At 38.4% G+C, this 24661-nt stretch overlaps 2 long non-coding RNA genes across 3 annotated transcripts in view; one reads left to right on the top strand and one right to left on the bottom strand.

The window, feature by feature from the left end:
- The first annotated feature begins 267 nt into the window (after positions 1-267).
- On the top strand, positions 268-22677 carry LOC126941490 (uncharacterized). The gene is made up of 3 exons (XR_007721321.1): positions 268-688; positions 16423-16550; positions 21730-22677. It is a non-coding gene; the product is annotated as an uncharacterized LOC126941490 (long non-coding RNA).
- LOC126941486 (uncharacterized) overlaps positions 16509-24661 on the bottom strand; it is a 60109-nt gene continuing 51956 nt past the window's right edge. The window contains exons 3-4 of one of the 2 annotated variants that reach the window (XR_007721320.1): positions 19331-19446; positions 16509-19196 (exon numbers count right to left, since the gene is read on the bottom strand). This is a non-coding gene — a long non-coding RNA (uncharacterized LOC126941486). Of the gene's footprint in view, positions 19447-24661 lie in introns of both variants that reach the window. The other variant, XR_007721319.1, reaches the window with a different exon arrangement.

Here is a 24661-nt window from a genome sequence, read left to right on the forward strand (position 1 = left end):
TTTCCTGGGCCTTAAGGAATTCTTAACAGGACCCATTCAGGATTAAACAAGTTTTACTGTGGGTCTGAAGAAACTCCCCAGGCCTCCACAAACAAGTTTATTGGGGGTCTGAAGGAACTCCTCAAACCTCCATGATTTAGCAGGAGACAAGATAAGGTCAATCACCCCAGCACGTGGACCCATTTAGATGAAGTAAATGTACTGAGGCTCCAGAGGAAGGTCTTCAGGACTCAGACCTTAGTTATAGATTAAAAGAAGTTAATCACTTATGTCTTTAGATGAATGCACACTTATATGCAGACAAATAGCTTAGGAAAACTGTACAAGCTTTGGAAAACTGTAATTTTGAGTTGGTCTGGTGATCATTTCCAGGTCTTCTCCCTGTAACCAGTTACAGAAATAAAAACTCTCCTCCTCCCCAGTTCATCTGCATCTTGTTATTGTGCTGCGCGAAATAGCAGCCTGACCCTCAGTTTGGCCTGGGATCAAAATGTGGCACACAAGCCAGGAAGTAAGGAGAGTGCTGCATTCAGCAGCTGGCAACTTGCTACGAGACAGTCTTCAGGAGGATCCCGGCAGCTGCTGGGTGAGGTCTCCCCAAGGACCCTCCAGAGGGCTGTTGTGCGCAAATCTGCACGTCCTTTTCACTACTGGGGAAAAACAGATCAGGAGCAGATGCGCTCAAAGGGTGAGTTAACCAGATTCTACGCCAGGAGCCTACCGTTTTCGTATCTGGGCTTGGTAAGCCATTTGTCTGGTACCGCCAAGGGAAGCAATAAGTCTCGCTCATATACCTGCTTTGCATTTTGATTGAGATCAGGTTTTGGGTTGGTTCTGAGTCTGTTTTGCCTGAGTGCACTCCCGCTTGTGTTGTTCAAAATTTGTCTCCACTTGTTTGTGTATCTGTCTTATTCCTTTTGTTACCATGTAAACTTGAAAGTGGGAGTTATAGGGTACATTCCTGCTGAGAGGCCTCTAGGAAGGATTTTTTTTTTTTTTTTTAGGAGTTCATTGGTGAAAAGTCAGCTTAATGAAAGCTAACATCCAAGATATGTATATGTATGTGTGCATGTGTACATGTTTGTATTTAAAAGGCCTTCATGGTTTTGTTTTCATTTATCTCCTAGGACCTTGTGTTTTTGAGAAAAGGTGGGTTTTTTTTTCTTCTCAGTTAACTGAATTCTGTTTTCTTCATTAATAGCTATTACAACAAAAGCTACTGTGAGGTTTTTAAGAAAATTAAGTGTAATTTAGACACTTAGAAATGTCTTTGTTTATGGGAAAAAAAAATGTAAGTGCATTGTAAAAGCCTCACATGGTCTAGCCTCAGAATAATTCTCCGTCTTTGAAAACCCAGGATTCAGTGTAGGACCTGCCCAGAACTCAAAGATCCAGTTAAAAGACAGGAAAAAGGAGGTCTTCTGAATCTATAAAATGTACTTCTATTGGCATGCCTAATACGTCTGTGTATTTATGTCTTGTGTACACCATGTTTCATGACTGAAAATATATAAAAGTTCTGATTAATTGGCTCAAAGAAAAATAAAAGCACTTAAATACTTTAACAACAAAAAGGAAAGACTAGTCAAATGCTTTTTCAAGTTTCTGTGACTTGTGACTTAAGTAAAACCTTTAATAAATAAGCTAGCTTTAAAAATTATTGGTAAAGTAATATTAAAAATATCTTAAGAGTTGCTAGCATACATTTTTGTTTGCAGTTATTAATCAAGGAATTTCATACTTATCTCTTCCAAATACTATAAGGTATTTGGCATAGAGGCTACAAAACTATAACTCAGCCCAGAACAGAATGATCTTTACTTGCATAATTTTTAATAAACAAAACATTAATATTGGTTTAATGAACATAGCTACATTTTGAACTATTTAGTAAAATACCCTAACTTCTAATCCTGTGGTCTTGGCTAGACTACAAACATGAAGGAAGTTTGTTCTGAGGAAGGACTGTTATCATCTTTGTTTCAGTGCTAAACTATAAACTAAGTTAATGAATAAGAATAGCTTGGAGGTTAGAAGCAAGATGGAGTCAGTTAGGTCAGATCATTTTTGCTGTCTGAGTTATAATTTTGCAATGGTGGTTTTATAATTTTAAATATTGACTTTTGCAATTTTCATAAATCTAGGTAAATTATTAAAACAAATAATTAGATAAATGTAATGGGATAAATGCTCATAAACAAACTTGTCATTATTTGGGTGTTTCCCAATAAAAATATATTGTAGGAAAATGTTCTTTCTAAAGATTGTATCCTTTTTAAAGGGTAATTAATTTTTGTCTAATTCAAAGCTTATTTAAAGGTTATATATAAAACAAGGTAAAAGAAATCAGGAAATAAGAGAGATATAAAGAAAGTGATAAAAATAAAGAGTTTGAAAAAGTATTGGTAAAATTAAAATATCTTCAAAAGTGTCAACATTTGGCCTAAATTATGCAGGTAAAATATTACGTTTGCTAAATGCTTTAGATCATAAACTGCTTCTTTGACTTAAAAACTGTTAATTTATTTTAGAGAATTAAATTCCAGATAAGGCCTGGGACACATGGAGTTAGACACTGGAATAAGTAAGACCTTATCTACACTTTTGTGTGGGTCCTAGACTCCACACCTAATACGTAATTAAATCACAGAATTACCAAGGTTTTCACCATAAGTAAAGGTTGCTAAGAGTTAACAGTATAACATGTATTTCAGACTATTGAAGAAACAGTTTACATGCAAGGTGTGTAAGGAAAGTAAAATATACTTTTGGTTAAAAGATTGTAAGGAGGCACGAGAAAGTGGATTTTTGCCTTTTAAAGGTTAAAAGATTGTTTTAAGTGAATAAAATACAGATGAAGGTTTAAGCAAGCTGTGGAAGGTTAATTGTAAAGGAAATTCTTTGTGTAAACATATTGGTTAGAGTTAAAGTAGTATCATCCAGTTTTTCTGTAAATTGAGCATTAAAATGAAAGCACAATGGATTTCTCTTAGCGCTCTAAACTGTTCTTTAACAAAAATTGTAAAGGGTTATAAAAGATCTATAAAAATCTTACTTTATGATCAAACATTAAAATTGAGTAAATATATCTGTAAGGATTTATTAAGAATTGGGTTTAACATTAATAGTACACTAATGTAAAAGTAAAATTTGGCTTATTTGGTGTAAAAATCATGCAGAAAGCATTGTCAAAAATGAGATGGTGTTTGGTTTTCTTTAGGCTATCTTGGTATAAATATGTTATTGGTATGTGTTCCAAAATCATGTGAAACTCCTATCATTCTGATATGTCTTAGTGTACATTTTCAGTAATAATTATAATTGTTATGGTAAATTATTGTATGCCACAGAGGTAACAGATCTCCTTGTCGATTGTTGTCTTGTTTTGGTCCTCTTTAGAAGGTGCTCTTGAATGCAGGTTTCTAATAACTTTGGAGATTATGACATCGGAATAGAGGAAAAACATTCAGGACTCTTGAAGAACTAAAATATTCATTAATATCAAGCAGGATGGGAATTAACTGCATGAACTGAACTGATAGGAGACTGAAGTGATCTTTTTGACTTTTTGCTTAAAATGCTGCTGATCCTTTGTTTTGCTTTTCAGAGTCAAGGAAGCTTTTCTTTTGTGCTACTAACAGCTTTTAACAATTAAATAAAGTATACTCCTATGAACAAAATTTGGAGTATGTTTGTTTCTCTCTGACTGGTCCCTCTAGAATTTGGAAACTATCTGTGAGTATTCTTAATTCAGGGCAATATAATTATTTGCATAAGTGCAATAAAAATCTGTTTTCTTTTGTAACATGTCACAGTTGGAACACCTGGTTATTTTAACAAGGCTTTGACTGGAATGGTATGCTCTTGTTTAAGGAATCAAACAACTTATGGAGCCAATAAAGCCCTTGGAAACCTGGCCTCATATTTTGTGTACACAGTCCCTGTACAGGGTTTCTGATGTGTGGTAAGTATAGAATGTCACTTTCTGACGGGTCAGGAGCCCCAAGTTATCTTGGAACCTCAAGAGGAGAGGAAGTCACCCAACTCATAAGTATTTGATGGAACAAATCCATGTCTGGGTTCATCTTTAAAAAAGTCTTATCCCGGATTCCTTCTATGGAACAAAGTTCCATCAAAGACAATATAAAAGGCCTATGTGAAAAATAATTATTCTTGCAGCACTGTATATAAATAATCAGACCAAGTATAATAACGCAAACCAGTCCTACCATGATTTTTCTTTTAATAAAAATGGGAAACTGAAGAAAGAAAAAATATTTTTCAAAAAATATAGTACACCTGTTGTTAAATTCTAGTCTTGCGTGATGTTTTTCCTATGATTTCAGCATCTGCATCACCTGGGAACTCAGAGATGCAGATTCTCAGGCTCTACTGAGAAAGAGTCTGTGGGTGGGAATCGGAAATCTGTGCTTTAACAAGCCCTGGGGGATACCGATGATGCTAATGTTTAAGATGTCTGGTTTACATGATCTTCACTATTGCATTTTCACTTAATCAAGTATTGCTAGAATACAGACTCTAGAGTCAGATGACATAGATCTGAATCTCAGCTCTACCCCTTAAAGATGCTTTATGACCTTGTACATGTTACTCGGCCTCTTTACACCACAGTTTCCTCTTTTGTTAAAGGGAGATGGCATCCTCGTTGATAAGCCCCCTGCCCACTGTGTCTTCCCTCTCCTCCCTTTCTTCACAGAGTTAGAGGAGTTAGATTCCTCACATTTCTGTATGTACTTCAGTGGTTCTCCTGCACTTTCAGAAAGCAATCAGACTCCCAGCCATGGCATCCAAGGCCTCTCAAGACTATCCAGCACATTCCTTACCATTCATTTCTCCCCTTGCTGCTTTCACACCAGCAGGACTAAATGCCTTACAGCTGACTTCCAAGGGGAGCCACATCATTTCAAATTGTCACTTGCCTGGTCTGTGGCTCATTCTGGATCACTCCTCTACCACCCAGAACACCACCAGCCATCCCTTCAGATCCCACCTCTTCAGTGAAGCTCCCGCAACATCCTCTCTTCTCTTTCCCGTCTTCTGCAGAAATGATCAGTTCTTCCACTGGATTATTACCCCATCTGACACATAAACCAGTTATGAGACTGAAGCTCCTTGAGGGTGAGAGGCATTTTCTCAGGCCTTTGACAGGAAGCGCAGTAGCTGACACACAGAAGCATGCTCTCACTTAGCTTTTCCTCACAGAAGGGGTGAGAAAAATGGGAAGTGAGATGCTAGTGGACTTATCTGAATCTTCCACTAGGCTATAAGCTTTGTGAGAGTGGCAACACTGTCTCACACAGTGGTCTCCAACCTTTTTGTTAGATTCTCATAAGGAACACGCAACCCAGATCTCTCGCACACACACAGTTCATGGTAGGGTTCGTGTTCCTATGCGAATGTAATGCGGGAATACTCACCGCTGCTCACCTCCTACTGAGTGATCCAGTTCCTAACAGGCTACAGACTGGTGCCCGGACCATGGCCGAGCCTTGGGGATCCCTGGTCTAAAACATTTTATCACTGTGTCTCCGATGCTACCTCAGTGCCGATTACACAATAAATGCCCAGATATTGATTGAATAAATGAATAATGGAAATTTAACGATCAGCACCAAAATGGAGTCACTTCTTCATGAGAAGGCAGGAAATAGAATTGGATGAGGAATGCTATTTACTGTGACATCAAGCACTGCCTATAAATGATCTCATGTATCCTCCCAATTTGTGCAAGTTGGAATTTATGGTGCCTCTGTAAGAGAGGATAAAGCTGAGACAAAACAGTGGAAGTAATTCACCAAAGGTTAAACTAAGGTCAGAGGTCAGATTTGAAGTCAAGTCGGTCTGAAATAAAAAATTCTGCTAAATTGCTTGAAACTGTTTTCCCTAAGAAACTTATTACTTCAGTAGTAGGAATAAGGGACAATGCCAGTAACTGCATGCCAGAGAGAAAAACGTGAGAGTGACCAAAAAAAAAAAAAAAAAGGAACAAAAGCATAGGAGATTTGGGTGATTGCAGTGAATCAATGGAATCAATGACCTAAGAGAAACAAAGGGGAAAGTCAAAATGGGGAATAAAATATAAGGAAAAGGAGCCCAGGGAGGACAGCCAGTGACAAAAGCTGAGCTCAAGGAGCCTGTTAAGGGCAGGAAATGCTCAACAGTTTTGGAAACAATTTGAACACTATCAAAAGCAAACCCACAGAGCCTTTCTGCAACTTCAGCACCTCCGACTGCTAAGCAAGTTACAGTAAAATCCAGAAGTAGGGCAGAAGCGCAGCTCTGCGTGGGAGTTCAAAGCCACGTCAGCTCCAGGCCAGGGGGATTGCCCTGAGTGGGGACAGCCAGGGACCTATGCAGGGTGTGAGTGTTTCATCAGAAGCAAGCAGGGACACAGTCCCCAAGGCACAGTCAGCTGGAGCACACTGTCTTCATATCAGGGAGCTGGAGGAGGAATGAGGAAAAATATAAAGCGAAGATGATAGTACAGGCAACAGCTTTATGATTCTAGGGCTTCAAATATGATTTAAGATTTGAAGGGCGGGAAGGATGCAGATGAGTGCAGAGGGGAGAAGAGGGTCTTTTAGGAGGAAAAACACCAGGAGCAAAGGCGATAGAGTGGGAATTATTGCTTAGGGTGTGTGAGCATGCAAGCATCTGTGCAAGGGGTGAGGAAAATTGACTGGGGTACCTATAATACATTTGTCTTGGGAAATGAAAGGAAACAGGACTAAATATATACTTTAAAAAAATCTCTAGCCTAATTTGGACTGAAGTGTTACATGGAGTATATCTTTCAGATCATAGCATTAGTTTAAAGCTAAATGTAATTTTAGAGAACCTCCAGCATAAACACCTCATAAAATGGGACCAGTCAGTTTATGTGGCTTGATACGGAAGTTTGAAACTAAGAACAATACATTTTTTGTTGTTAAATGCTAAATGAGTTAAAGAATAGTGTTTACTATTAGGGTATTTCTGGGAAATACAAGGCCTCTCTCCCTCCCTCTTCCCCCCCCCTTCCTCTGTCTCTCCCTCCCTCCTTCCCTCCTTCCCTTCCTTTCTTCTTCTCTTCCTTCCTCTCTTCTCTCTTACCCTTCCTTCCTCCGTCTTCTCTCTCTTCCTTCTTTCCTTCCTTCTTTCTTTCCTCCATTACTATGTACTAAATACCAACTGTATGCCAAGCACATAGTAAAGGAACATGACTGGCATGATCATTGACTAAATGCAACTTCTCCAGTAAGAGATGAGAGGGTGGGAGTTGTGGGGGTTGAGGCTGGTGCAAGGCTGCCTCTGTCCAATTCAATAAGCTTGATTTGGCTCTTTTTCGTCCAAGTAAGACGAGGCTCAGTAGGTTGTACTCAGCTTTCATTTCTATTTCTGAGTTTATTAAATAACTTTCCATAAAAATAGCTAAGCTTAACAAGAATTAAAATGATGCAAGCAGTTTGTAGATTAGTAAATGTAGTGACAAAACATGTGGGAAGGGTTCAGTCTCTGTAATAATTACAAGAAAAACAGTTTAAAACAAGTATTGCATATTTATTGAATTAGTGAAAAAATAAATTTATTTAACATAATTATATATAAAATAACGAATTAGTTCAACCACTTTGGAGAGCTATCTGGCAGTGTAAGAGCTACAGGATTCATTATACCTATGATTTAGTCCTCTCATTTTGACCATATATTTTAAGAAAAAATAAACAAATAAAAGGTGAAAAATCACAAATAATACTGCTTGTGATAGTTTCAAAACTTGAACAAGCTCCAGAGAACTGGCAATTTCCATGGCTTCCTTGGTATTCCCTAGAGCTTCTGTCCAATATCCAGTCTTCACTCTCATCCTCCCTAATCCATCTTCTAGAGGACATATTTTCTCATGAAAGTATCTAATAAAACTCAATATACTCATTATATAATTATTTTAAAAGTCAATACAAATAGAAAGTGGCTATTTACATGTCAAAACTGTTCTCTCTTTATAAGTGAATTCATTACAGGTTGGCTCATTTAAATGACAAATCTCCTCTAGCATTTACCAGTGTGATTTTTAGAGTAATTATTTGACAGAGGCTGGGAACAGAAAAGGGTCTACAGAACTACCTGATAAAATATCATCAGATATTAAAACCAAACTCCACTTAAATGATTAAAAAGACAAAGAGGAAGTTGAATTTTAGTATCACATGCAACACAGGGATTCCTCAACCTATGATAACATGAGCAGCCTGTGAGAGTCACCAAGGCGTAGGCACATGAGGACGTGAGGAAAGCCCTGGGCCCACATTTTCCCAAGGTCATTCTGCAGACAATACTTCTGGAAATGGTAGTAGTGTCCTTTGCTTCCCAAAGGTTTTGGGGGCCAAACTAATCTGAGGACAACTTGGAAAAACAAAGCAAAAATGTTGGCTTCTCACAAGATTTGGGATTCTGTGTATTTCCAAGAAGGGAAACTGCACTGAAGCAGTTCTCAAATTTGTTAAAGGAATCCTGTTTGCCAGAAGCATCTGGAGGGTTGATGTCAGGTAGAAGCCACTTAAGAGAACACTGGGATTTGTATTTAATTAACTTTGTGAGAAAAACATTCTGTAAAACTTTAAACAAATGATAATTACACTTGTAATCCTAGCACTTTGGGAAGCCAAGGCAGGCAGATCGCCTGAGCTCAGGAGTTCTTGACCAACCTGACCAACAAGGTAAAACCCTGCCTCTACTAAAGTACAAAAAAAAAAGAAAAAAAGAAAAAAGAAATTATCTGGGTATGGTGGTGGGCGCCTGTAGTCCCAGCTCCTTGGGAGGCTGAGGCATAATAATTGCTTGAACCCAGGAGGCAGAGGTTCCAGTTAGCCAAAAACGCACCACTGCCCTCCAGCCTGGGTGACAGGGCAAGGCTCAGTCTTAAAAAAAAAAAGCTAACTACATTTATTATGTTTTGTCCTCTGATCTTTAATATTTTACAAAGTTGTAGTCATTGTATACATACTATTTCATACTTAATTTTTTGCTTGACACAGTATTCCATTATTCTTTATTATTTCCAAGTGTTGACACAGTTAACATTGCTATCATTTAAAATATTATATATCTACAATTTTGAAACAGCATAAAGCACACAACTATTCTCAATTCATTTCAATAGACATGTATTACTAACTGTTTAGAATCTGAGGTTCTTGACACCTTTCCTGCCGCAAAACATCTCAGGGGTAAAATACATTCTCATCACCAATATTGGCTCACTCTGGCAATTGTTTCAGAGTCTTCTGGGTTAGAGGAGGGCTGGGGTGGGGGTTGTAATTGCTAAGGGACTCATAACCACACATGATTTTCATTGCCCCTCTCCACTACTGTCCTAGTTGAGAATCTCTGTCTTAGACACTATGAATCAGACACAGTCCCAGTTCTTAAGAAGTTCACAAAAAGTCAGATATAGATACGTAGACACACATATGCAGGTGCACACACAATACTATAACATAAGGCTGGGTGTGAGGTAAGATGAGGTCATATTAAAATACATAAATAAATAAAAGTCCTAAGATGCTCCACAGAGAAGAAAAATGACTTCTACTTGGAACATTTGGAATGAATTTTAAGGAAGACATAGTCTTTTCCTCCATTTTTTCCCTTATCCCACAAATTCAGTTCATCAGCAAGTCCTTCAAAATGTAACAATAGAGAATGCTTACTGAGTGCTTACTCTGCCATGGACTTTTAAAAGTGCTTTATAAGTATTAACTTTAGTCTTCATCATATCCCTATAAGTAGATGTCCTCTATCTGATCTTACAGACAGACAAACTCAGGCATAATGAAGTTCAGTAAGTTGCTAAAGATCCCACAATTAGCGTTAGAGCTTGGATGAGCCCAGGGAGTCTAAGTCCAGAACCTGCATCTCCATCCCTACGCCATTGGCTCCCATCAGTCACATCCCTCTACTTCTTTTCAAACCCACTCCCTCCACTCTGATGAAACCACCATCATCTTCTGCTTGGATTTGTGAAATGGCTTCTGAAAGGCTCTTCTTGCTTCCCCACCTTCCCCCTTTGTTAATCCATTCTCCCTGTGTCATCCTGGGTGATCTTTCTAAAATATATGCCACTTGTTGTTTAAACTCCTTCAGTATCTCCTATCTCACCTAGAGTAAAATCCAAGTTTCCTACCAAGATCCAGTGAACAAAAACCCTGCATCCCCTGACTTCTACCCATCTCCACCACCTCACCTCACACTAGGCTCCATACACTTTGGCTCCTTTTTTTCTTCCAGATCTTTCCCTCCTCTGGGACTTCTCACTTGCTCCCCTCTGCCTGGTATAACATTCCCCAGACTCCTCCCATGGCACGCTCCTCAGCTTCACAGACCTCCCTATCTGAAATGCATCCCTGTGTTCACTCTCACATCATACTCATTTCCTCTGTAGCACTTTTCTCGAAAGTATTGTTAATTGTTCACTTATTAATAAATTGTCCCCACTAAACTATAAACTCCCTGAAGACGGGGTCTGTCTTATTCACTCCTGTTTTCTCAGCAGCTAGCACAGTTCCTGGCGTATAGTTGGTGCTCAATAAATATTTCCTGAATAATGAATGAGTTAAGAGTAGAAATGTAAAAATAAAATGCCAAATTGAATTCTCATGTGCCAAAGTGGCTCATAGCTGCCTCAGGTGGAACGTGCCTTAAAACAAAGTAGAAAACCAGGAAACACAGCAGTCTCATTTATGCTTTCTAGACTGTGTGGCACAGCATCATGGAACAAAAACATGAAATGAATATCGGAGACCTAGAGCTTCAGAATTTTCTGAAGACCTAGTGCTTCAGAATTTTCTTGACTTATTTTACAAGCTATCACAAGAGACTATATAGGCCAGGCGCGGTGGCTTACACCTGTAATCCCAGCACTTTTGGGAGGCTGAAGCGGGTGGATAACGAGGTCAGGAGATCGAGACCATCCTGGCTAACACGGTGAAACCCCGTATCTACTAAAAACACACAAAAAAATTAGCAGGGCCTGGTGGCGGGCACCTGTAGTCCCAGCTACTCAAGAGGCTGAGGCAGGAGAATGGTGTGAACCTGGGAGGCAGAGCTTGCAGTGGGCCGAGATTGCGCCACTGCACTCCAGCCTGGGTGACAGACCGAGACTCCATCTAAAAAAAAAAAAAAAAAGAATATATATAACAAGAGGAGGAGACAGAGAAGTAGGAGAAGAGGAAGAAGGAGAGGAGGAGAAGGAGAATGAAAGAGACAGAGAGAAGGGGAGGAAATGCTAATATTTATTCATTAGGTCCTGTTTTAAATGCTTTTATGTATAAACTCATTTACTTCTTATAACAACTGCTGGGGTTATCTGTCCCGGCATAATTAACTATCCCTAATATTAGTGACTGAAACAAAAGGCATTTTCATTATAGCTCGCAATTATGTCATGTAGGAGTCTGAGCAGAGCTGGGATGGACCATTTGTCTGTTTTGCACAGCATTTACTTGGTGATCTTCAGCCAGACTGGTAGGGAGGTCTAACATGTCCTCATTCCCATGCCAGGAGCCTTAGTGGTGATGGCTGAAGGCTGGGCTCTACTGAGCCTTTCCTCCTCTCCCTCTCCATGTGGTGTCTCCAGAGTAGCTGGACTTCTTACATGGAAGCTCAGGGCTTCAAGAGACCAAGGAAGAGTTGCCAGTCGTCATAAAGGCTAGGTCAAGAGCTAACACGCCATCCCTTCTATATTACTTCATAAGTAAAAGCAGTCACAGCCCAGCTCAGATTTGGAGAGTGGAGAAATAAACACCAGCACTTTTTTGGTTATTTTTTGGGACAGCATCTTGCTTTGTGACCCAGGCTGGAGTGCAGTGGTGCAATCTTGGCTCACTGCAACCTCCACCTCTCAGGTTCAAGCAATCCTCCTACCTCTGCCTCCTGAATAGCTGGGACTACAGGGGTGTGCCACCATGTACAACTAATTTTTGTTTTTTTTTTTTTTTTTTTAGTAAAGACGGGGTTTCACCATGTTGGCCAGGCTGGTCTGGAACTCCTGGGCTCAAGTGATCCTCCTGCTTCGGCCTGCCAAAGTGTTGGGATTACAGGCATGAGCCATTGGGCCCAACCTAAACACCCTCCTTGATGAGAAAAGAGGCAATGAATTTGTGGCCACCTTTAATCTGCCATAATAATCCTATCATTTCTAGTCTTCAGATGAAACTACTGAAAGCACAGAGAATTGGTAGGCCCAGACAAGCCTCTGCCTTAATTTCTACACTGGTCAAGTGACGGTAGTTAATTCCTTTCATAACTGTTTTACAGAGTAAACCAGGAGATAAATATTGAGTAACAATCATGTACAATATGCTTATGTACAATAGTGCTCACCGTTGTAGAAGGAAAAATTGAGGATAACAACCCAGTTTCTTACTCTACATGTGAAAATTAAAAAACATCCTCTCTCTCTCTCTCTCTCTCTCTCTCTATATATATGTATATATATATATATATGAAACTATTATCTGATCTATTCTAAATAACCCCCTGTAAGAAACATGAAATTTAGCTTCAAGAGATCAAGGTGCTGATCTCTACGAGTGGCTGTGGGACCCTGAAGAAGTCACTTCACCTTCCTGTGTCTCTTTGCCTGTAAAACAAAGGATTACAGTAGATGACTTCTAGGCTTCCTCCAAAATTTGGGTATCTGATTCAAAGTTTTAGAAATGCTTTTGTGTTACTATTCACATTTGCTGTGGGATGGGTTCCCCCACCTACAACACCTACCTTGTCCTAGTTCCAGCAGAGAAGTCTTGTCTGTTCTTGGTTGAATGCAGCCACCCTTACAGTAGGAAAGGCTGCCTGATTCCCCCTTTGTAGCAGGTACATTCAAAGACACACAGAGGTATCTTTGTCCAGTGGCACCAGAAGTCAATGTTCCCAAGAGCATGTGGAATATGTAGACATTTTATTATCTCAGGGAATATAATATGTCCTATAAAAATGCCCTCTGTTCCCTGCTTTTCCTCCCCTTTTAAGAGTATAGCTGGAGAATCAAAATAGTTATCACAGGAAAACAACATCAAACTTTCATTTTCCAAGGTAGTTACCACAACAAATGCACATTCTTGCTTTGGGCTTTGAAGAGTTCCCTTCATTTCCTCTGTTACTGGCTATCAGTGGGTTTGGGTATGACACACCTTCTCTCTCACTCACAGCCATAAAGGTAAAGGGTACTGAGAGAGAGTAAGCCATGACTCATTTTTGCATCTTTTGGTTTTTGATCAAATGCCAACAGATGGCAAGAGATAAATAAATGAGTCTTCAATAATGGGGTATGTGGAAACCGGTAACATTTGATGGGTAATTATTCAAGTTTCATTATTAATTTTCCTCTTCCTAAAATTATAAATAAATGTAGCACAATAGGCAAAGGACACTATCCTAATACTATCTGGGAGGAGAAAGAAATTGCCTTCCCAGCAGCACTATTCAAATCTGCATGCAATTTACTCACACATATTCAAGTAGGAGGTAAGGTAATAACTGCTTACCATAAAACCTTGGGGTTTCAGATCATCATGGCAAATGCACATTATTTGTGTAACAAATTATAGAAAGAGTTTCTCTTTTTAGATGCATTCATTTTCTGTCCTTAAAAGCAACAGAAAGGGGAAAATGCTTTCTAAAATGACCAATATCAGCATCTTATGCAACCTAATAGTATATAGAGTTGGAAAGAACATGAGAGAAACCGGCCCTCTCATTTTACAAAGAAAGTAAACTATTATTCAGAGATAAATGACTTGCCCAAGAAAACAGAGGCAATGGGTAGTCAGGCCCAAACTAGTCAGGCCTCCTGAGTCTCATCACAGAGCCCTTTCCAGCATCCATGATACTTCTGGAAGAGGTAGCCTTGGCGTTTATTCCATTATTGCCCTGGACCATGACATTTTGAGGAGAGACAGAAGATGAAACAGCAGTCCTCCTTTATAAGCATGGTATCTGAAATGCAGCAGGTGCTTATAGGCATCTATGGAATGAATATATCAAAAATGCATCACTTTGGACCAAAAAAAAATAATACTCTGACCTAACAACCAGAGCCAAAAAAAGTCATAAGGATGATAGCAAGTGGGAGTGTGTTCTCCAAGTGTTCCTTGACATAATTCTCACCACTTCAACAATATTTTAAACTCTGTATGAGCTGAAGTTATGTCATTTACATGTTTTCCTTCCTTCACACCCGAATATCAGGAATGCTGTTAAAAATTCCACATTTTTGGTCCCCAAATCAGGACATATGATGTGAAAAGGAGTTTTTCACTGCTTCTTGAGGTGGTGAGCTGTCTAGCGGATGGAACCATTGTTGTTTTAACAGCTCTATTGACATATAATTCCCATACCATACATTCAGTTATTCAAAGCGTACGATTCAGTGGCTCACCAACTTGTGCCACCATCATTCCAATACATTTTAGAGCATTTTTGTCACCTCAAAAAGAAATCCCATATCTCATAGCCTTAATTTCAACCTCCACCCACCCTATGTCCCAGCCACTCACAACCACTCACTTACTTTCTGTCCCTATAGATTTGCCTGTTCTGGACTTTTCATGTAAATAGAACCACACAATATTTAGTCCTTTGTGACTGGTTTCCTTCAGCTGGCATGATGTTTCTAAAGGCCCATTTGTGTTGAACATGTATCAGTACTTCATTTATTCTTATGGCCAAATAATATTCCATTATATGGATATAGTACGGTTTATTTATTCATTTATCTTTGATGGACATTTGGGTTGCTTACACTTTTTGGCTGTTATGAGTAATGCTAACAGATTTTTTGGAGAATACAACTTTCATTTCTCTTATGTATATAGCTAGGAGTGGAATTGCTGAATTATTAGCAGATGGTTTTAATGTAGAAATATTTGAGTTAATGAAATATTTTCTATGAATTATGAAGGAAGTTAGACCCAATAATTGAAACAAGATCCATCTCATGTATATTGATGCCAAGCCTAAGGGAGGAATTTATTCATTTTTTTTGAACTGGTTTAAGCCCAGAGTCAATCCTTGCCATTTCTCTATTGTAGAAAATCCTTGTTGTAGATAGATGACCCTATTGTGGACAGGTGCACATTTTCCAAGTATACCTCTCTCTCTACTCAATAAATCCATAGAATGATTCTGAAAATGCATACTTAATATTAGGAATGTCACAGAGCTATGAATATATATATATTTGAATATATATATATATATATTTATTTCACCTCAGACTTCCTCAGGCAGAAGAAGACAAGAGAAAGACTATATTTTCTTAAAGAGATATGAGCCATTTGGATAAAATCAACAAAACTTTATATTCTAAAGTTGCAAATAAAATTATTAATAGCAGTCACATTTAAAGAACAGTAGAGATGTATGTATTATAGACACACTCTATTGAAATTCTATTCAAATTCAATGTGAACTCTATGTTTGTGTCCATTTAATACAATCTAAAGGCTGGCATTACTGTTTTAAAGTTATAATAGAATTGTATAGTTTATATACTCTTGTTTTCAAAAATCATCTGCTCATATGTTTGATTTAATTGAGAATTAGTTTTTGATCAGTAGCACATCCCTCACCCAATGTGTGGCATTATTTATTTGGCAAAATACGACCCACTTCATAATGGTCTGCTTTATGACATAGCTTCCAGGAACTCACTGTGGTAAAAACTGGGGACTTTCTGCACCACTTGTGTTGGACTGTACCTTCCCTGATCTTACCATCAGCTCAGTTGAAGGTGACTCCCCATTATCTTATCAAGGTAGCACTGGCAAGAATGTGAGGTGGTGACCCTGAGGATGGTGGCTCAGACTCTTACCACCAAAAAGTACCTGCTAGGGATAAGACTGTGCTCTTTATACCTCTCTTCCGAGAAAAATTTTAAAACTTTGTTAACTGTTATTTACCCAGCTGTTTTAATCTCCCTGGCTGTTGATCTTCAACTTTTGATAATGTAACTGAAAAGTCAGACACTTTACTTTGTATTCAATGCTCTGAATGTCAGACCTTAATCCGAACACACTGGATCCTAAGGTCTTAGCTCAACTATCTAATGGCCTTCACACTAATAATAATCCAGAGTTCCTTCTCAATTAGGAATCTATAAAATACGATGTCGGCCTATTTTATCTATCGTAATCAGGATTATTATATTCAATTCAAAGGTCCTGTGACACAGGGAAAGAAGATCACTTTGGAATGCCTGGATTCAAGCCCTGGCTCTGCCATTTGAAAAATGAATACTTTGGCTAAGTCACAATGAATCAGAACCACAGTTTACTCTTTTACAAGTTGGAGGTAATTATAGTGTGGCAGAGACAACATAGATGTGTTCATCAAATCCCATCTTATTTTCCTTTTCCTGGACAGCAAAACGACAACATTTCTCAGCCTTCCTTGCAGTGAGCTTGGAGCCAGGAGAACTGGGCTATGAAGAAGGAGATTTAATTCCTAAAATACCCCCATTGGGAGCTCCAACTCTCTCTCCTTCTGCTACGGTAAGCTCAGAGGCCATGTGTTGAGATGTTTTCTGTATTTTCTTAGATTTTTTATTTTTCTGTGTGACATCCATCAATCACAGGCCAACTAATGGCCAAAGCTGTTTACATCTCCCCTGCGATCCAGCTTTTACCAGCACAAAAAAATCAAATCACAAACAAAACAATCCTGAGTCCATACCTCCTACTGCTCTCTTTATCTAACTCTTACATACCGAGCCACAATTTTCCCTGCCCTAAATCACCCAGGGCTGGGTGCCAGAAAACTAGGGCCCAGAACCCACCTCTAGTAGCCCAGCGCACCCCAACATTATTCCAACTATCCAATCCTAAGATGCTTCGCCTGCCCTGCCTTGCCTTTCCATGAGAAAACATGAGGAAGCCTCTGGGCCAGACCTTCCCCTCGTGCCTGCTTCTGCCTCCTGACTGACTCTGTGCTTCCCCACGTGGTCCTATGTGGTGCCCTGTACTTCCCATTTCCAGAGGACCTGGGGAACTGTACGCTTTTCTTCCAATGGCATTGACCATTCCATGTTATCACTCAGTCATCTTTATAAATTAAGACCCAGAACCAAATTAAGATAATGGTTTTGTAAGATGAAGAATCTTTGCTGACCAGCATTGGACTTGTATGACAGGGTGATCAACATTTGTTTTGCTAAAACACTGAAATTTTAGCAGTTCTTTGTTTCTGCAACTTAGTTGAACATGTCCCGAGCAATACAAAATCCTTACTTTCAAGGTTATTCTAATGATTAGGAAAAAAAAACCAAATGTGTATAAAGTACGTAACAGTTCATAGTACAATGTAGGAACTCAAAACATGGTAATTATTATTATAATTGTTATTCAACAACAATCCCTAAAAATACTATATGTAAATAAAGCAAACCTGTTTCTCTATTACCCCATCAGGTAGAAAAAGAAAAACAGATTTTTCACCAAATATAGAAGACATGTTTGAGACATTCTGACTTAAAACAGAAATTTTGGTGTTAAAAAACTACACTTTGGCAGTTTGTTCAGAGACAGGGAGTCAACCTTCAGAGAAGCTAAAACCAAGGATAAAAACTTACTCATTGGGAGTGGCACTCTGTCCTAGACATTACAGGCAGAAAACAGTAGTGACTTCGAAGGAAGCCCATATCAAAAGACAAGTACAGATGCTCTAAATTATAGTCATCGTTTTGCTTCCAGTTTCTTCTCACATGGACAATCTACATAGCCAGGAATCAGCAGCATTTATTAAGAGGTGCATAGCCAGTCACTCTGTGCATCTCTTCACACTTATAAAGCACCCACAAACATCCTAATAGCCATATGAGATGATCAGGTAAGTCATTTGCTATTAGTACACAGAGAAGTGAGTTTCCTGTGTAGAATGGTAAATTACGCCCTCCCTCTTTCCACTTCCCTTTCCACTTGCATTTTCCATATGGACTCCAAGAACTTAGAGATTATATTTTTCTCCAAATGTAAAATCAGGAAAAGTTTATAGGCAATGGATGTCATTAGAATCCACACAGATAATTTACAAACTTGCTGCTAACAGTGAATCCATGGGCCAGGAGCATCAACATCACTTGGAGCTTAGAAATATGGAATCTCAGGCCCCACCCCAGACCTACTAAGTCAGATTCTGAATTTCAACAAAATATCCAGGTAGTTTCTGTACACATTAAAATTTGAGTAGCATTGCTCTAGAAGAGTATCTGTAATTGCGTGACTGAAATTTGGGGACCTCTAAATTGATCAAGAAAATAGCATGTAGACTCAGGGAAAACAAGAGTAGAGTGCAGTTGCAACTAATAAGCCTGAATAAAAGTAAAGTTTATTCTATCTGAAAGTAGAAGCTGTTAATGGAAGAGAAACAGACTGCTTAGAATCTAGACAAGCATAACCCAAAAAGCAACATTTTCCTTGTGTCTTCTTCACTATTTAGCAAAGATGACCCTCTGATCTACAAATCTGTATATTTATTTTAAGAGATGATGAGTGCATTTGACCATCAAGTTTGGCATCCCATGTAATCTACTTATAAACAGATTTTATGTGTTCCATGTAACTTTCTGATTATAATTTAACTGCCCATATCATGTAGCTTTTCTAAATGGAGAGACTGACCAATCAGACCAAAACATTCTAGAATGGCTATCTATGCTCAAAATCTGATTGAGTGTGGTTAGGACAAACAAGTCTACTTGAGAAAACAGAGGCATAGAGTCATTAAGTAACTTGACTAAGTTATGAAGTGACAGAAACAGGATTTTAACCCAGGCAGTTCAGTACCACAGCAGAGAGTGCTCTCTTGATCACCATGCTACGTGGCCTTCATCTTGTCTCTCAACAATTGTTACACATTGGCCTCTTCCGATTTCCCCCACCCATCATTTTTAGATTAAGTTCAAAAACACAAGCAGATCTAAGGTGCCAGGAACTAGAACTTTTGATATGACCAAGACATTAAAGCCTCAAGCCTAAGTAGGTGACATTTTCTCCTATGTGGCTGAGGATGCTCCCTTGGGGTTTGCAGGTTAAACCACAGATGTGCTGGATCCTAAGAAGTCATTCTCTAATTTGTACCTCCTCAGACTTCTTCCTCTGGTCTTGAGAATGAAATTATTCAGATGCCAATGCCAAAGAGGGCTAGAAAAAAGACAGGGGGCAGAGTTCACTTTGCTTGAGGCTTAGGTAAAGAGGAGCCCAATTAACTCAACAAATAACTCTACTGGGGTTTATACCAAAAGTTTTATAGAAATATACAACATGCTTTGCATTACCAGGATCTCTATATTTCTCTTGGAATCAACACAGGAAGTGGCAGCAGCTGCACAGAACTCAAGGATTTTTCAACCCTGGATAAGTGGTTTGCAATCCTTTGTCTACCCCAGCACACCTGTGAAATACAACACATTTCCTTAAGTTACAGTGGCTCACTTCCAATAAGATTTATAAAAGACTACATGTTTCCACTGCTTTCCAGCAGAAAATAAGAAAGCTGTGTTTTTCAGTGCTTTTTATGCTAAATATTAATACATGTCATTGCCCTAGGGAGAAAAATCAATTTCCATAAAAATGAGAAGCAATGTGAGACTTCATATCAACTTAAACTAAACCTGAACACTTGGTATGCTTCTATCTCCCTTCTGCTTCTTGTCAATATCAAAGAAACAAAAGTGTTATCAAAAAGGCAAAAACTAATATATGCAGTGACTTAGTTCATTCTGTGTTTGTTAGAAAAGTAACAGGATTTATTTTATTATGCATTTAAAATGTATGTAATCAATTCCCCTATTATTTTCAAATAGTTTCTAGCTAGCTAGCTAGCTAGCTATCACTCTCTAGAAGACTCTTAGGACTACTTTCTGAGGGTCAGAAGGAAGTTATTTGCATATGATCACCCAACAAATGAAAATGCTAACATCTGGTGTTAACTAATTTATTTATAAATGTTGACCATGGCAGTTGATAAGTTCATTTACTGTTTATAAAAATTGTATGGCCGGGCGCGGTGGCTCAAGCCTGTAATGCACTTTGGGAGGCCGAGAAGGTCTCGAGACCATCCTGGCTATTGAAATTTACTAAAAATACAAAAAAAAAAAAAAATAGCCAGGCGCGGTGGCGGGCGCCTGTAGACCATGAGGCAGGAGAATGGCGTGCGGAGCTTGCAGTGAGCTGAGATTACTCCAGCCTGGGCGGCAGAGCGAGACTCCGTCTCAAAAAAAAAAAAAAAAAAAAAAAAAAAAAAAAAAAATTGTATAAGTGTCTATTAACTTAATATTTTTTAAAAGTAGATTTAGAATTTCCAAAACATGTAAAATTAAACAAGTCACCTATTTTTAACTTAATATGGAGCACTAAAAGTTTACAAAACTTGAGTGTACTTCTGACAGTTTATTTACTATTTTATTAATTTTTTGAACCATGTTTACTTTTTTCAAGGGTTTAAGAGTTTAAAGAAGCATAAAATGATCTATTCATGAGCAATCAATTGAGGTGCAAGACACTATAAGGAACTGTAAGAGATATTCATGAAACACTGAGGGGAGACCAGAGAGTCTACCACATCAAAATGAAATTCAACAACAGTGATGCTGGCCAGGAAATTTGAAGGAAGGCAAGCACAATTGTAAAAGAGGAGAGCTAAATGGCACAGATTAATCAATAAAAGTATTGATTAATGAAAAGAATCAATGTATAGCAGCATAAGAAATATGCTACAGTTATGACAACTGTAATGCATGATATTTAGGATAAAAGTTAAATACAATTCAATGAATATAATAATTTTATTAATAACTACTACTATCAGCTAGAGAGAGTTTATGTTATGACTTATATAACTAAAATGTAAAGCAGAAATAGGCATCTTTATATCTAAATATTGGTGCCAAGCAATTATTGCTTTAAGATAATTTTCAAGGACTTGCTGAACCAAATCACTGAATCACCAAATTGTTGTCCAGAATTTAACAAATTGTCACATAAGTTTACTTTTCCACCAAGTACCTGTTTCCCATACCATTGTTAAGGATGAGTAGTGTTTTTTTAATTAAAAATTTTCCAATTTACTAAGCAACAAAACTTTATTATTTTAATTTCTCTTTTATTTCCAGTGAAATTGAATAGCTTTCTGCATATTTCTTAGACTTTAATATTTGTTTTAGAAATTTCCTGCTTGTGCCCCCACCAAGTTTTCCATTGGAATAATCATTTTTATCTTATTGGCCTAAAGAAACATTCGTATATTCTGGCTATTTATATACCATCTATGTTAAAACATTTTTCATGATTAGAAATTTTCTTTTTAATTGTTTTAAATAGTTCTATTCTATTTAAGAGGCAAGTGCTATCATTTGAATGTCTCCTCCAAAATGCATGTTGAAATTCAATTGCTCTTGTGATGATATTAAAATGTGGAACCCGTAAAAGCTGATTAGGCCATGAATATTCCACATTCATGAATAGATTAATGTCATTATCTCATGAGTGAATGAGAATAGGTTATTATAAAAGCGCATTTGGCCCCCTCTTGCTCTTTCTTGCTTTGACCTCACTTGTCCTTCTGCCTTCCACCACTAAATGACATGACATGAAGGCCCTTGAAAGATGCGAGCACCATGTTCTTGTACTTCTCAGCCTCCAGAACCATGTGACAAAGAAATTTCTTCTCAAACAGGCAACCTACAGAATGGGAGAACATGTTTGCAATCTATCCATCTGATGAAGGGCTAATATCCAGAATCCACAAGGAACTTAAACAAATTTACAAGAAAAAACAAACAAACCCATCAAAAAGTGGCAGAAGGATATGAACAAACACTTCTCAAAAGAAGACATTTATGCAGCCAACAAACGTATGAAGAAAAGCTCATTATCACTAGTCATTAGGGAAATGAAAATCAAAACCACAATGAGATACCATCTCACGCCAGTTAGAATGGCGATCATTAAAAAGTCAGGAAACAACAGATGCTGGGAGGATGTGAAGAAGTAGGAATGCTTTTACACTGTTGGTGGGAGTGTAAATTAGTTCAACCACTGTGGAAGATAGTGTGGCGATTCCTCAAGGACCTAGAACAAGAAATACCATTTGACCCAGCAATCCCATTACTGAGTATATACTCAAAGGATTATAAATCATTCTACTATAAAGACACATGCACACGTATGTTTATTGTGGCACTATTCACAATAGCAAAGACTTGGAACCAACCCAAATGCCCACCAATTATAGGCTGGATAAAGAAAATGTGGCACATATACACCATGTAATACTATGCAGCCATAAAAAGGGATGAGTTCATGTCCTTTGCAGGGACATAGATGAAGTTGGAAACCATCATTCTCAGCAAACTAACACAGGAACAGAAAACTAAACACCACATGTTCTCACTTGTAAGTGGGAGTTAATGAGAACACATGGACACAGGGAGGGGAACATCACACACTGGGGCCTGTTGGGGAGTGCGGGCTGGGGAGGGAGAGCATTAGGAGAAATACCTAATGTAGATGACGGATTGATGGGTGCAGCAAACCACCATGGCATGTGTATACCTATGTAACAAACCTGCACGTTCTACACATGTATCCCAGAACTTAAAGTATAATAATAAAAAAAATCTATTCTGCCATATTTTCTGAATTTGTTTTGTAATAGGCATTTTTACAATAAAAATAACAATGAATGATATGAAAAACAAAATTTCTTTTCAAGTTACTCAGTCTGTGATGGTCTGTAATAGCAACACGAAATGGGCTAAGACAGCAAGCAACTGAGTTATAGTCTATTTAGGTTTATAGCAACAAATCTGTACCTAGCTGACCTTACACCCTTATTGGCTTTCAATGCCTCTTCTGTTTGCCTGAAAGATAGAAGCACCACTGTGTCTTATCTCACTGCTATCTCTTCCTTCAGAGGTGAATGCACTTCAGCAGTTTTCAAAACTCTGAGCTGATACTTCCTAAATCTATGTCACTATCCTTAACTCAGACCCCTCTATAAACTGGTACTATGGTTTCATTTTACTGACAGATCCTTCTAAGATTTCATTCATTCATCCACCACTCCAATGTGTATAGCACCCCTTGTGCATACCTACTAAATATTAAATATTGTGAAGTTTTATCATCTCAAATGCAAAGATTTCCAACCAAATTCAGCTGCTGTCCCACATTCCATCCTGCCCTTTATAATTTCTCTCTCTACAAATTGTATCCCTAACTTTCTGCTGCTTTATCTAAAATGTCATGACTCTTCTCTCTCTGTTATTACCACATGCAATCAGTCTCTGTTAATTTTTCCTCCAGTGGCTTAAAAATTAACTCCTTTTTTCACGCAGCTGCCATGCTTGTCTAAGGCCTCATCATGTGGCACCTGTTTAATTAACTGCCATCACCTTTTACTGGACTCACTGACTCCCACCTGTTTCTCACTTCAATTCATTGTGTACCCTGTGCTGAATTACTCTTCCTGCAGCATGGCTCTGAAAATGTCATTCCTCTGTTCAAGAATTTTGAGTGCTTCCTTCTGCTTATGGAAACAAGCCCCCAATTTGCCAGTCCCTCAGTAGAGATTTCTCATAAGCGGGATTCTCCCTATCCCAACTCATATTTCACTCTTCCACTTCAGAAACACGTTTGTTTAACATTGTTTCTGCACTATCCTCCACACAAGCCTCTGTGCCTTTGCTCATCCAACTTTGATTATACCCCTCACTTCCCTCTATTAGTCCAAACTCAAACAAACTAACTCTTCAGGGCACAACTCAAGTCTTTTCCAGAAAGCTGACCCCAGCTAAAACCACAGTTTAGTTTTCTTAGAACTGGAGTAGACTTCATAGAGCACCCTCAGGGACTCTAAGCCTCAAAAATATTAAATTCTATTCAACAAAAAATTATTGAATACTCATTATGCACTAAGCCCCAGACTAGGAACTGGGGACAAGAAAAACAGATAGATGTGATCTCTCTTTTCAAGGAACTCTTGCCTTTTGGAGGGTGTAAAATATATAAACATGCAATTGCATTAAAAGCTATCAAGTTCTAAGATGGAGACAAACACAGTGCTGTGAGAATGAGAGGGATGGGCATTTAGTCTAGCTGAGGAGTCAAGGAATGATTCCTAGTTGAGACATCATGTGGTAAGAATGTTAAAGATGAGTGAGAGCTACCAAGACAAAAGTGGGAAAGAAATATGAGACAAAGGGAACAAAATAAATGAATGCAGAGACATAAACAGTGGGAAGGAGGTGAGGAACTAGAAGCCTGGTAGCATCAGACTATAACATTGTGAAACAAGAACTGGTGAGAGATGAGATGGGAAGTGACGGGAGAGGCTAAGCCAGGCATTTGGGGTTTTGTAAACTGTATTAAGAACTTTGTACTCTAATCTGTAAATGATGAGGAACCATTAAAAATGTTTACGCAAGGAGGTTAAATGACTGGGTTTTGCTTTTAGAAAAAGCGTGCTCCGTACATTGTAGAGACCAGATTTAAGGGAAGCCAGTCAGGAGAAAAGAAACTACAGATTGTGATGCTCCAAGGAGAGGACAAGGACCGAAGTAGGGACATCGTTATCGGGAATGGGCCTGAAAACAGATTAAAAAAAA

This window comes from Macaca thibetana, chromosome 1, assembly GCF_024542745.1.
Source record: "Macaca thibetana thibetana isolate TM-01 chromosome 1, ASM2454274v1, whole genome shotgun sequence".
In the NCBI taxonomy this organism is placed as follows: domain Eukaryota; kingdom Metazoa; phylum Chordata; class Mammalia; order Primates; family Cercopithecidae; genus Macaca; species Macaca thibetana.